Source organism: Aquila chrysaetos, chromosome 19 (assembly GCF_900496995.4).
Source record: "Aquila chrysaetos chrysaetos chromosome 19, bAquChr1.4, whole genome shotgun sequence".
In the NCBI taxonomy this organism is placed as follows: Eukaryota; Metazoa; Chordata; class Aves; order Accipitriformes; family Accipitridae; genus Aquila; species Aquila chrysaetos.
Window position 1 is genome coordinate 19,965,981 of NC_044022.1, and position 12,594 is coordinate 19,978,574.

The 12,594-nt window shown below is 45.7% G+C and overlaps 1 protein-coding gene across 1 annotated transcript in view; it reads right to left on the reverse strand.

Moving 5' to 3' along the window:
• The window catches only part of RAB30 (RAB30, member RAS oncogene family), a 52,783-nt gene extending 40,267 nt beyond the window's left edge, over window positions 1-12,516 (reverse strand). The window contains exon 1 of the mRNA XM_030042683.2: window positions 11,875-12,516. The gene's annotated coding sequence lies outside the window, so the exon portion shown is untranslated. The remainder of the gene's footprint in view (window positions 1-11,874) is intronic.
• Between the last annotated feature and the right edge of the window lie 78 nt (window positions 12,517-12,594).

Genomic DNA, 12,594 nt, shown 5'->3' on the forward strand with positions numbered 1-12,594 from the left:
GTGTTTTGTTTTTATTGTAAAGATTGGTGTAAGCATACAGCCAGGCAGGAAGCCAAGCCTCAAACTGTGCTCTATTGACTGCTGAGGTCTCGATTAGCACAGGGTGCTCCAAACAGAAACATTGGTTTGCCCAGACCAAGCCTAAAGATGATACAACGCAACCTCTTCTCCACACCAGGCAAGCTTTGGATGAGCATTGTCAAACAGCCATCTGAATTCAACAAGCTCCCCTTTCCTTAAAGCGTTATACACATTTTAACCTTATTTTCTAAGGAAAACAAGATTTTGCAACCATCTAGCCTGGCCAACAGGCTCAAAAGTTACTTGAGGAAAGACTGTTTCAGCAAAATTACAAAGACAACGTAATTTCTACAACTTTTGTAACTGACAGGCAGCTGGGATGAGCCCCAAATCAGCATCCACCCTGTAACTGTGGGGCTGACCTCCACCCTTGCCATTTTTTGTTTGGCTGCAGCTGGCTGGGCGCTCAGGACACTAATGCCCGTCACCCAAGAGCACACGCAGCAGCCTTGCATTTCTTCTCCAGATGTTCTTGTCATAGCTTCCAGTGGTAGCTACTTATTTGCGTTACCCAGTCTCTGGACCTCTCTGTCTTGGTTTTTAGTGGTTGTGAGCCCTTGAAGCTTCAGCACGCAGCCACCAGAGTTGAAAGGGCTCAAAACCTCTCCAAAACACATGTTCCTGCATGGGACACAAAAGCTTATTAACAAGAGGTTCATCAATGATTTGACAACTTGAGCCTTGTGTCTAGTCTAGTAGAGCACGAACCCGCCTGGCAGATTACCCTGTACATAGTGGCACCGTTTTGTCTCACCTACCTTTGAGGAGCTAACCAAAATGTCCAAGTTAGTCTTATACAAGGTCTGGCCTCCCTGCCAAGCTGTGAGACAAGCATCTCTGAATCTGCCATCTCTCTCCAGTGACGGTGTCTGGGACCTACAATAACAACGGTCCACTTTAGACAACCCAACTTCGGTGCCTACGATTGAGGGGAGAAGCCAAGGCTCCATCATTCAGTGAAGAAACTCAACTGAACACAACAGATTCTTAGCCAACATCTTTGCAAAGGTATTTTATACTTTCTGAAAGGATTTAGGGTTAACGGGACTTCAGTTCAAGAGTAAGTTATCTGGGTTATACTTTCAAGTCTTTTGGATGTACAGAGCAAACTCCAACTGACTGTGCCTTTTGCCTCCGTAGGAGGAGAACATTACACAGCCAGCCATACCAGCCTGAGAAATCACTGAAATCACATTGTTGTAGCACAGTATTTGAATAAAGATGTCCAGAAACGCACACGTTCTGTGAAAAAGAAACCCCTGGGAGCTAGCAGGGCTCTTTCTGCTTGACTAGAATTGGAACAACATCGCAGCACCGTGGGACTGCAACAAAAATGCCACGTTTCACATGAGAGTCACTTGATCTCTAGGAATCGCTGATCACATCAAAGCTAAAAATCACAACTCAGGTAGTGTCATTTTGTTTTCCTATTTCCCTGCCTGTGTCACCTCCACCGCTCGCAGTATTACTTCTCTTTTTTGCTATCCTCTCGCATACGGCTGTCAGCCGCATTGCAATAATCCATCACGCAGCAGCTCACTGAGAGCTGGTGACTGCTAAGGCAACATTTACACTATGGTTTGCATTACAGTTTATAAAATTCTTTGGAGCTCTTCCAAAGGAGAAGCCCCACGTAAATTGAAGTTGTTATTGTCATCTACAGGCTAAGTCCAGGTAAGAATTTGCTAGCAGTCACTGTGGAGACTGCAGATGTTTGAAATACTGATCAACGTGCAGCAGAGAGGCTGACTAACAAACTTCATTAACATTGCCCATAACACTTTTCTTCAGCGGCGTACAATAAATCACTGATGAATATTCAAGGCATCCCTCTGAGGTTATCTACATTTTACAGATGGCAGCAACCAAGAGACAGAAAGTTTAGAAGTGACTTGCCTATAAACACAAAACAGATGCAGAATTCAATTGTCTTGCCTTCAACGTACAAAATACGTCTTTCCAGACGAAACTGCGAATTATATAGATTGATTTGCAGTGAAATTAAGGAGACTGTCATTCCCCAAAATTACTAATAACTACTCCCCCTCCAAGTTTCTGCAGCACCGATTACTCACATTACAGTAACACCTTAAGACTGCAGAGAACTGCAGGTTCTCACTGTACAAAGTAGGGACTAACAGATAAAAGCCCTATCCCAAAGACCTTACGGATAATAAAATCCAATCTATACATAAAATACAGGAACAGTCAAAAAGAGATGAATGATTCAAAAACTGCATCAGAGAAGAACCAGGAATGGATCAACCTTCCAGAGTATCCGACGCAGACATAACTAAATTCATTAACTAAGCATCACCGAACATTGCCCAGGAGATATTTTTAAAGCCTTCTCCTGCATCTCCAAGAACTGATGTCATCAAGCAAAATGAGGAATATTGTGAAAAATGTGTTAACAAGATGGAAAGAATTTTTATGTAGTTTCACACATTTTCCAGCAAGGAGTCTGACATTTAAGCGAGATGGCCTGGTTACTAACGGCTACTCTATGAATTGATGCAACATGCTCACCGCCGCAATGACTGACAGCTGCAGTAAACAAACAATAATGCATGCCAGGTTCTTCCTCCCTGTGGCGACAGCTTTTGTAAAATTGCAGAACTTAATGAGACACTTTATTTAATATTTATTTCCACAATCAGCCTCCTTTATTCTAACAGAATTAGCCTCAGCCCACAATGAATGTTTTCCTTGGTTATTTCATTGTGCAAGTCAATACTCAATTTATTTTGAATTTCTTCGGTTCTGAATTTCTAACTAGGGGAACTTCTTTTAAAGATGCTTGTATTTTTGTTATTAAATACCAGCTAACCACCTGCATGGCTGCAAAGTGAATCAGCCTGGGGATACTGTCCCAAAAAAGTTAACCTAGCAAAAAAGATTAATTTTGAGATTGGCTTTAACCAAGCAGTTTCCCAATCCAGAGGCACAACAGATTAGAAACAACGCTGATATAAATAGGATGGCCACTGACAAAAGACTGAAGGTTTATGATGAGTAAGGTGAAGTTACTTATGATGGAAGCACAAATGTCTCTGGCCATGCAGCACCTTGAGAAGAAGCTTTTAAAATTCCCCCGTACCACATTCACATCTGCAGTAGAAAGTTCAGGAGTGGTCCATAATAACCATGTATAATGGCACAGGACAGGGGAATCTCAAGCATCTCCAGCACAGGGATGTCCAATGTGACCCAGCAGACACTTCTCACAGGCCATGCCTTTGAAGACACTTTTGTCAATGTTTCCCAGTGACATATAGGGACCAACTCCCTGCACAGCTACATGCAAGTGCACCAAGACAGAGTTTTCCTGCAGAACTGTGACAAGAGAACTGCTACTTAAAAAAAGGAAAGAGAGATTTCCTAGTAGAGGGAAACACTCTACATTAACAAAAGTAGTTTCCAACATTTACAAACATAATGGAAATACTGAGAAGTACCTCAGGATCACAATATGGATGTATTTAAGGTTTTTTCCAGTTGTGGTGGGAGGCAAAAGAGACTTCAGAATTTGGGGTTAGCAACTGCAAAAAACACAGGTTGTTTCTGCATCGAACATACACCACATCCCTGCAAGAGATGGTCAGGGCATGCCAATGGCCAACAGCAGGTCACAACATGAGAGGAGACCTCATTCCTACAGATACCACAAAGCACTTTCCAGCAAAGTTGCACACTCACACCTCCCTCTCCTAAATAGGTCGAGCAGAAATCCATTAACCCGGGGTTAAGAGCTCAACTTTAGACTTCCCGTTTGCCTGCTGAAATTAAAGAGTTAACAGAAACCTGGGTTTATTTGCGGGTTTTCTATGTGCGAACACACACCTCCATCTATCTATCCGAGCAAAACACTACTACCATATTTTAGAAATGTGAATACTGCTGGCTTGAAGAAAATGGGCACAGTTCCCTTTTTAGAAGGAACAAATTGTTCAGAACAAGGACAAATGCAATAGAGAAATCAGGCACCGACTTCGCTTCTGCTGTTTCAAGCTTCTGGTACATGCAGCTCAGATACAGTCTCTGCATGATTTTTTGGTTTTTTTCCCATAGACCCAACATTGTTCAAGAATCCCCCCTTAACTACCTAATGCTTTCAAGAGCAAATATTTACAGTGGGGATTTTTATATTATCAGATACATGAGAAATTAAAGGGTGCCACGATCTTCTGTTGCCTACAGACAGGAGACAGCTATTGCCTGCAGGGCCCGAGTAATTGCGACAGCGCAGATATTCACTTGAGTGTATTTTAGATAGAAAACATGGAATTAGCTGGAAACTGTGTTAAAATGACCCCTTTAGAGCGAAATCACTTTTCTGTAGTTATGCCACCGAAACAGGGATTACAGAGAGGAACACAGCCCAAACCCATCATCACCCAGGTTGAGCTTGTAGCTACATCTCCAGTCAACCAGGCCAGGGAACCTAATGCTGGAACCAGCCATCCCGGGGTCCTCGGCAGTCCAGAGACATACGGAAATCCCAAACCTGCCCTTACCCTCTTGTGAAAGCTACAGATTACTCCAGTCTTCACTGGGGTTTTAATTAAATTCATTACCATAGGTTTATCTGAGTTAATACCTTTTCTCCACAGGACATGCTGTACCGTGAACTTCAGGGTAGATGCAAGAATAAAAAGGCTGATGTTATTTCTCTTAAATCTTTTTCCCCAATACGCAAAAATGAACTGATAGCCCCACAGCAATTTCAGGCTACCTGATTCTCACCGCCAAAGATTACTCATCTCAGGATGGAATAACCTGATGTCTCCAGAGGACTAACAGGAAAGCTTTTTCAACCCTACATTTATTTTTCAGGTATTTGAGTAAATAGCTATAAAGCAAAAACAACAACAACAAAAGATTATTTTTTCAAGTGGCAGTCATCTCCTCTCTCAGTTAATCAAGTTCAGTAGCCATTATAATAAAGCTTGAATCTCCAGTGTTGGAGAAGATGGAATTTAAGACTCCCTTCTGCCAACAGAAAGCAACAGGAAAATAAGACCACACAGCATGGAGACCCCTTAGGGGATTTCTTGAGGTTACTAGCAAGAATTCAAGTTGTCTAAGAACTAAATTTACATACAAGTTTGTCTTACTATGTTTTTAAGAAAGGATGTTATTTTAAGTAAATATTCCCATGCTGCAGCCACAACTGTCATGAAAACACCATGCGTTAGACCCTGAAAGCATAAGAAATGGCACCATGGAGAACTTCTCACTAATTAGACATGAAGCTGGCTTCGTTTAAAAACTTGTTAGATAAAAAGCCTTGACTGATCTATTTTCCATTACTCTGAGTTCAGGCAATGAAATTTAAATCACAGAAGTGCTAATGATTATTTTTCAAGTCAGCTTTTCATTACTGAAAGCATTCTTTGCAACATAGCAAACCCAAAATCTCTTTTCTAATCCTGGCAATCTCTTTCATTTGTTCTTTGATCACCCGTAAATCTGAACACTAGTGTTCACCTCTCAACTCAAGGTGTTGATCTACACCCTGAACATGGATCTGGGATTTTTCTGGAGCACAGATTCTTCTGGATCTCCCACCACTTTTGTATCTATGGATGAATGGGTATTCGGAGCAAAAGAGCGACCGTTGGAAAGACAGGAGGGCTTGACAAGCTCCTGTGCCTTCGGTTTCACCCACTGCAGGGCAGAGCTTAGGTGGGCTGATCTACTAATCAGACACACATTCTTTCTAGCCAACACCCTTCGTAACCTGTTCCCTACTGGTGTCACGTCTTCTTCAGATGAGAGTCTCCATTTATGTCCATTCACAGCATTCCCCGGATTCATTTGCAGCTGGGGAGCATCCAAGCCCCCAAAGGTTATTGCTGAACATCACTAGGTAGAAGAAAAGCGGTAGGGGAGGTGGGGTGGCTGCACCGGAGCAAGGATAGGCTTAGGCAGATGGAAACCAAGCATGGAGAAAGCAGATAGGAACAAGAACATCAGCAGTTCCCCTCCAGCTGGTACTGTCTCAGTAGTGACGCCCCAGGTGAAACATCCCATACAACCCTGTACGGCTTTGTCGGAAGGCAACAAAGCTGGTGAAAGGGCTGGAAGGCATGTCCTACAAGGAGCAGCTAAGGACTTGGGTTTGTCTGGAGAAAAGGAGGCTGAGGGGTGAGTTCATTGCTCTCTGCAGCTCCCTGAGGAGGGGAAGTGGAGCGGGAGGTGCTGAGCTCTTCTCCCTGGGATCCAGTGACAGGATGTGTGAGAATGGTTTAAAGCTGCGCCAGGGGACATTTAGACTGGACATCGGGAAGCATTTCTTTACCGAGAGGGTGGTTGAACACTGGAACAGGCTTCCTAGAGAGGTGGTCGATGCCCCAAGCCTGTCAGTGTTTAAGAGGCATTTGGACAATGCCCTTAATAACTTGCTTTAACTTGGTCAGCCCTGAATTGGTCTGGCAGTTGGGCTAGATGATCCTTGTAGGTCCCTTCCAACTGAAATAGTCTATTCTAACCACTTGATTACTCTGGAAAGGGATCCCATATTTCCACAGCCAGGTAAGGGAGCTCCTGCCAAAGCAATAAAAGCTCCTTTTTTCGGATGTGAGGGGCTTGGTCCAAAACACTCTGGAATGCACACGCAACTGATTGCTACTGCAGGATACGAGTGTTTCATATGCAGTCAGATTCATTTTCTTCACTGTTCCAAACAAACTGGCATCAAGGTTCAGCACCAGCTTCTGGGATGGTAGTTCCATAGCGATTCCCTTTTGCAAATAATAGGCTGGATTTAATTTATATCAAGAAATACTCCCACTTTAAATGCACACATACTGCTCTTCGAGTAACTGACTTTTTGCTTGATCAAAAAAGCAGACTTTAGTTTCTCATATCATTACAGCCAAGAAGCAGCACAGTGCAGCAGTGGGTCGGGCTGCAGGGGCCCTGCATTAAGTTCCTCTCTCTGCAGAAAGCATCTTTAGCAGGACAGTTACCCAAACACTGCTTGATTTCCGTACACTTTGGCATTTCTAACACCTTTTTTTTTTTTTTCCCCTCCCTTTTTAAATTCACCCTGCAGGATACAGCCTTTTGAGAAACCATGTGCAAGCTCATCTTTTTTCATGCCAGCACAGCCTTTCCTCCCCTTTCTCTTCTCCCTCTTCCCTTTCCCATTACTCTTTTCAAGGTCTGAAAGAAAACACTATTCAGATACTTAAAGGTTACAGTTAACTTTTAGTTCAGCAGTACCTAAAAGAAAGCATTTCTGCTAAAGGGAAAGAAAATAAACAGGGTATCCTGTGATCTTTAAAAGGACAGTAGCAGATTTCCGTGAGGCACTCTCTATATTGAGCAAAGCAAGACCTTACAGAAGGTTTTCTCCTCTGTACAAGTATTCCTTAATTATCTCAAGAAACCAACAGCTAGGTTAGTTTAAAGAGGTGGTTTAAATTTTGCCTTAAGTATATCAGGGAAGAGCGCACTTCTGCATACAGAGAGAAGCGCAGTGTAGCGAGAGCAGTAACTCCAGGAGAGGCAAGACGACAAAAAGCGATTCAGTCTCAAGCTGTTTGCAACCTAAATATCTATCCCCAGCTCAGTGCAACAAAGCTCTCTAATGATTTTTATCTACGCAGGGTGAAATCAAATGACATAACACAAATCTCACTAATTTCTTATTCAGGGCCGATGTTTAATAGCACAGATTAGTTATGAAACCGCTGTAACAGTGACAGACTTTAATGTGGTCTTGACTGTTTAAATACTGACAATGATTTTAAGGGACAAGTTCATCCCTGTTCTGCCCTAATTAATCGTATTAGCAAACGTATTAGCACCTGAGGAGTATTTGACTCAAACACACACACACAGTTTAAATTCATGATTTAAGCACAGGCTGACCAAGAGGCACCAGGATTATATGACAAACATGACAGATCAGTTGTTTCACATTGTAAGAGAGACATTAAAAATAAAATGAGAATTTAGTTAGTTATTGACAGAATCACTGGGAGGGGCAGGAAGCTCAATGACTTGCTGCAAAATGAAATTACGGAAACTGGAGAGTCAATCAAAACATTGCCTTAGGTCATCTCACCACCTCCAGCCAAAGCAGGGCTGTTGCTGAGCATCTCTGCCCCAAGGGTTAATGGCTTTGGTGTCAGAAACCCATCTGTAATACAGAAGATGATTTTATTGTCTGCTAAATCTCCTGCTTTGAAGTCTTGCAAGCATTCATGTGAGCTTCCTGGTTTAAACAGCCTCACCACTGTGAGGCATGCCCACGCTGTGCCACCTTCTGCGCTCCTGCCATGCCAGCCACACTATTGCACTGGATCTCTCGAACTTTTGCATTGCCCGGGTGGTTACTTGGCAATACACACGAACTAGCTCTAGCACATACCCCTGCTCCTCCTTCTGTACTTGCCAAGAGCAAGGCTTGCACTCAAACTGTTGGTCCTGCCCTAAAAAAAAAAAAAGGCAAAATGCCTTAAAATTAGAAAAGGAATTTACCTTATTATAATTCCTTGTTTGGCTATATTTTATGTAAAAATAAGAAAATGCCAACACCACCATACCCCACCCACAAAAAAAAAAACCAGCTGCAGATACATCTGCCAGGGACACGCCACAAAACTTGGAGCAAGTGCCTCAATTTGCCGACTGATGGATGCCAACTTGGCTATCCCAGGGAGGACCAAACAAGGGCAGCTCCAGAGCTAAAACCACAAGCTCTCCAGCTTGCATTAGAGCCACAACACTTCAGCTCAGGCTGCGAGCAACATCTACCACCTACAGCTGGGCCTGGGAAGATGGGGAGCACACAGCATAGATCTGCTAACAGAGGAAAGCAACAAACGGAGGTTCAATTTGCTCGCAGACACCTTTCTCCCACTCCCCAGTTCTCACCTTCCCTCCCCCTGCCTGTTTGGGAAGCAACTGCTCAGTTCTTCCCTGAAGAGCCGCCTTCTTCCATCCACCTCTCCCTTCAGAAACTCCAGTTGCCTTGCCAGACCCCAACTCCAGGCTACAAAAATCACTGTCGTCTCATAGCTCAGCTCTGGGGCAGAGAAGAAAGTAAAGCTGAAGAGGCAGCAAGTTCTGTCCCAGCTCTGGCTCTTCCCAGTTCCCCTCATCTCACCAGTCTTTGGGTCGCCCCATACATAAGGTTGGGAGACACCCAAACATCCCAGGACAGCTCGAGCCTCTTTCTGCAACACTTCTGGGATGGGCAATTTAGTACAGAGCAGGGCACGCAGGGGATGCTGATAAAGCCGATTTGCAAAGATATGATTTCAGGCTTTACAAAGAAGCCAGTCAATAGCACCACACTCAATTTGATTAAGAACAGGACTAAAATGCAAGAAAACTGTACAGAGTATGACCATGAGAGCATCTAGCCCCGAATCCCCTTTCCGAAACTGGACATTAGTAAGAAATTGGGGAAAAAGTAAAAGACCAGAGGAAATACTTGGTGCTGCCTTCCTGGGATATTCTCTCTGCTTCCAGCAATTGGCATCTCGGGGGCTTCTGGATTCACAGTAAATGCATATGTTACATTTAGGTCTTTGCAAGATCAGGACCCAAATTACTCAAGAGGAAGGGCCCCTTAGCTCACCTGTGCTTTTTCACAGCAATTACTCATCTATTGAGTGATTTACAGCTTTTGGTCCATTTTTATGTGCCTATATTTCTGTTCCTGCAAGGCAAAATTTCATCTTATTAATAGTGTGGATTTCTGATCTACATTTTTAATCCATTTCTGGCTGTAGTATAACACAGCTTGAAAATGCTAGCATGCAAGACAACATTGTCACAAGTCTTTCTAAATTCAATAAATCTAATAATTTGGAAAAATAATAAAACAAGCATAAATACCAATACATATTTGTGAAGATATATATAAATATAAAGATGAAAGCAGAATCAAAAAGAGGGACATCACAAAAATTGCATTACTTAAATACGAAATCCCTGGCCAGGGATTCCTTGCTTGTTCTCCCCAACTTCTGTATCAATATTTCCCAGAACAATTCCCAGGCTACACTTTCAAATTATCACTGCATTTCCAGTGCCTTCTCTCCACAGCTAACAAAACCACTGCTGTAAAACTTCTCCTTTTACAGCCAAGATGGGAAACTCTCTATTAGATTACCCGTTCCCTCCCTTGTAAAATAAAGAGAAAAATGCCATTCCAGGAAATAAAAATGTTAAAAAAAGACCAACCAAACAAAGGCAACTCCTGCACACACTGTTGTTCTTCCCCTTCAAGTCAGTAACAAAGAGGAAGGAAGGAAGGGAAAAACACAGATAAAATAAATGCAAGGAGGAGGTGTGGATGCAGCATGTTTATCCCGCTTGAAGAGGGGAGGCTGTAAAACGCCGTGCATTGCATACGGACACCCCAACCACAGCCTTGGTGTTTACAAACACTTTGATCAAACCAAACAGGGAGTTTCATTGTCCCCACTGCACTCATGTCACCCGTCCCCCAGCGCTGCGATTCCAGGGAGGCTCTGCCAGAGGACACACAGTGCCAGTTACACAAGAGAAGCGCAGAACCAAATATGCAGCAGAGGGAAAGGAAAAAAAAATAAAAAATACCAGTTCAGCTGCACACTCTCTTCCTGCTCTCAGAACAGCCTCCAAGTGGGGCTTTGGAGCGGATTAACTTTAAAGGGCACCGAAAGATGCTGACAGATTTGAGGCGAGCAGGAGCCCTCTGCGTGCACGCATTTCACTGCCACCAGCACAAAATTAGATGTCTGGGGGTCCAGGAGCAATTGCAGCAATAATGTAGTTATAGAAGGGGAAAAACATACTGACGTTATGCACCAAGGAAAAAAATCTAGTATCTTGCACTAGTATCGTGGGACTGCTCAAGCAAAGATCCGAACAGCACCTCGCAAACAGCAAGGAACAGGGAAACAAATAAAAAAGGCACACTAAAATGAAGCTCTGATGGACCACAAAGTTTTTACAAAGTTTAAAATACATACACTTCTTGTATTTACAATAAAAAGGAAAAAGACCAGAGCGATAGTTTTGGAGTTGAAATAAACCATCAGGCTGTCCAACTGACAATTTTTAAGATGCATACTCATGATATGACTTGGAAAAGAAACCTGGACCAACTGCCCACAGCCAGAATTGAGAGCCAGTTTGTTTCAAATCTCCCCCATTTCCCTAAAAGAGGGGAGGAATGGGGGTGTCAAAACGCAGCAGCCGCACAACATAGCACCCCAAAAACCATCCTAAAACAGACCTCGCTTATTCGGCTCTTTAAAAGATTGTAGTTATTTTTTTTCCCCAAAACCCCGGGTCTCAGAGGTGCTCAGCAACACTTAACGACAACAATTAAAAATCCATCTTCTTTCTCGGTTTTATACAGCGGGGAAGACAAACGGGACAAGGCTCCCCGGTCCCGGGGGTGTCCACGGTTCAGGATCTCGCCATTCCGGGGTACCCGGAGCATCCCGAAGTTGCGGGAGCTGCCCGGAGGCTGCGGGACGCGCAGCGCGGCGGGGACGCACCTGCCCGCCGGGCCCTAAGGGTGGGGAGGGGTCCCTCATCTCCGCGGTTTTTCTCTGATTTAGGGGTTTGGGTTTTTTTTTTTTTTTTATCCCCTCCTTTTTCAGCAACGCCAGGGAAAGGCGGCTCAGCCCCGCTCGGCAGCGCTTCTGCCCGCTGGGGAACGCACAGTGCGGGGAAGCGCACCGGGAGGTGGGGGAGTTTTTGGTTTTTTTTTTTTTGGGGGGGGGGGGGGCAGGAGGAGAAAAACACACACAAAAAGAAGAGGAGCGCAGAACTCACCTGGTTTGGGATTTTTCCTCCCTCTCCACGACCATAAAACGGAGGCGGGAGCCAGGAACCGGTCACCGGCGATGGGAGAAGGCTGGCAGCCCCGGGCCGCCCCACGGTGGGGATAACGGGGCTGGGTGCGGTGCAGCCCCCGCGCACCCAGGGATAGGTGCTGGGCCGCCCACGGCGCGGTATCAGCCCCCCCCCGGGGATGGGTGCAAGGCAGCCCGCTCCCCCGGGATAGGCGCTGGCCACCCACCCGGTGCGGGGCAGCTCCCCGGGATGGCTACAGCGGGGTCGAGCGCAAGGCAGCCCCACTCGGGGATGGGTGCTGAGCCTCCCCGTGCAGCGCAGCCCCCCGGGATGGGTGCTGAGCCACCCTCGGGCCGGGACAGCCCCCCCTCCGCCCGCCCCGGTATGGGTGCAGCGGGGCTCGGTGCAAGGCAACCCGCTGCGGGGATGGGTGCAGGACCACCACCCCCGGTGCAGGGCAGCTCTCCCCCCCGGGCTAGTGCAGGAGCAGGGCCGCCCCGGGCCGGTGCTAGGGGGCCGGGGCCGGAGCGGGAGCGGGCCCCCCCCCCGCCGTGGCCGGCAGCGGCAGCGGGAGGCGGCACCGGCGGAGCACAATGAACGGCGGCGCGCCCCCGCGGCCGCCCGCTGGGCAATGACATCACCCCTCTCGCCCGCCGGGGCGGGGCCAGCGGCCGCGCCGCCGGTTTCTCATTGGCTGGC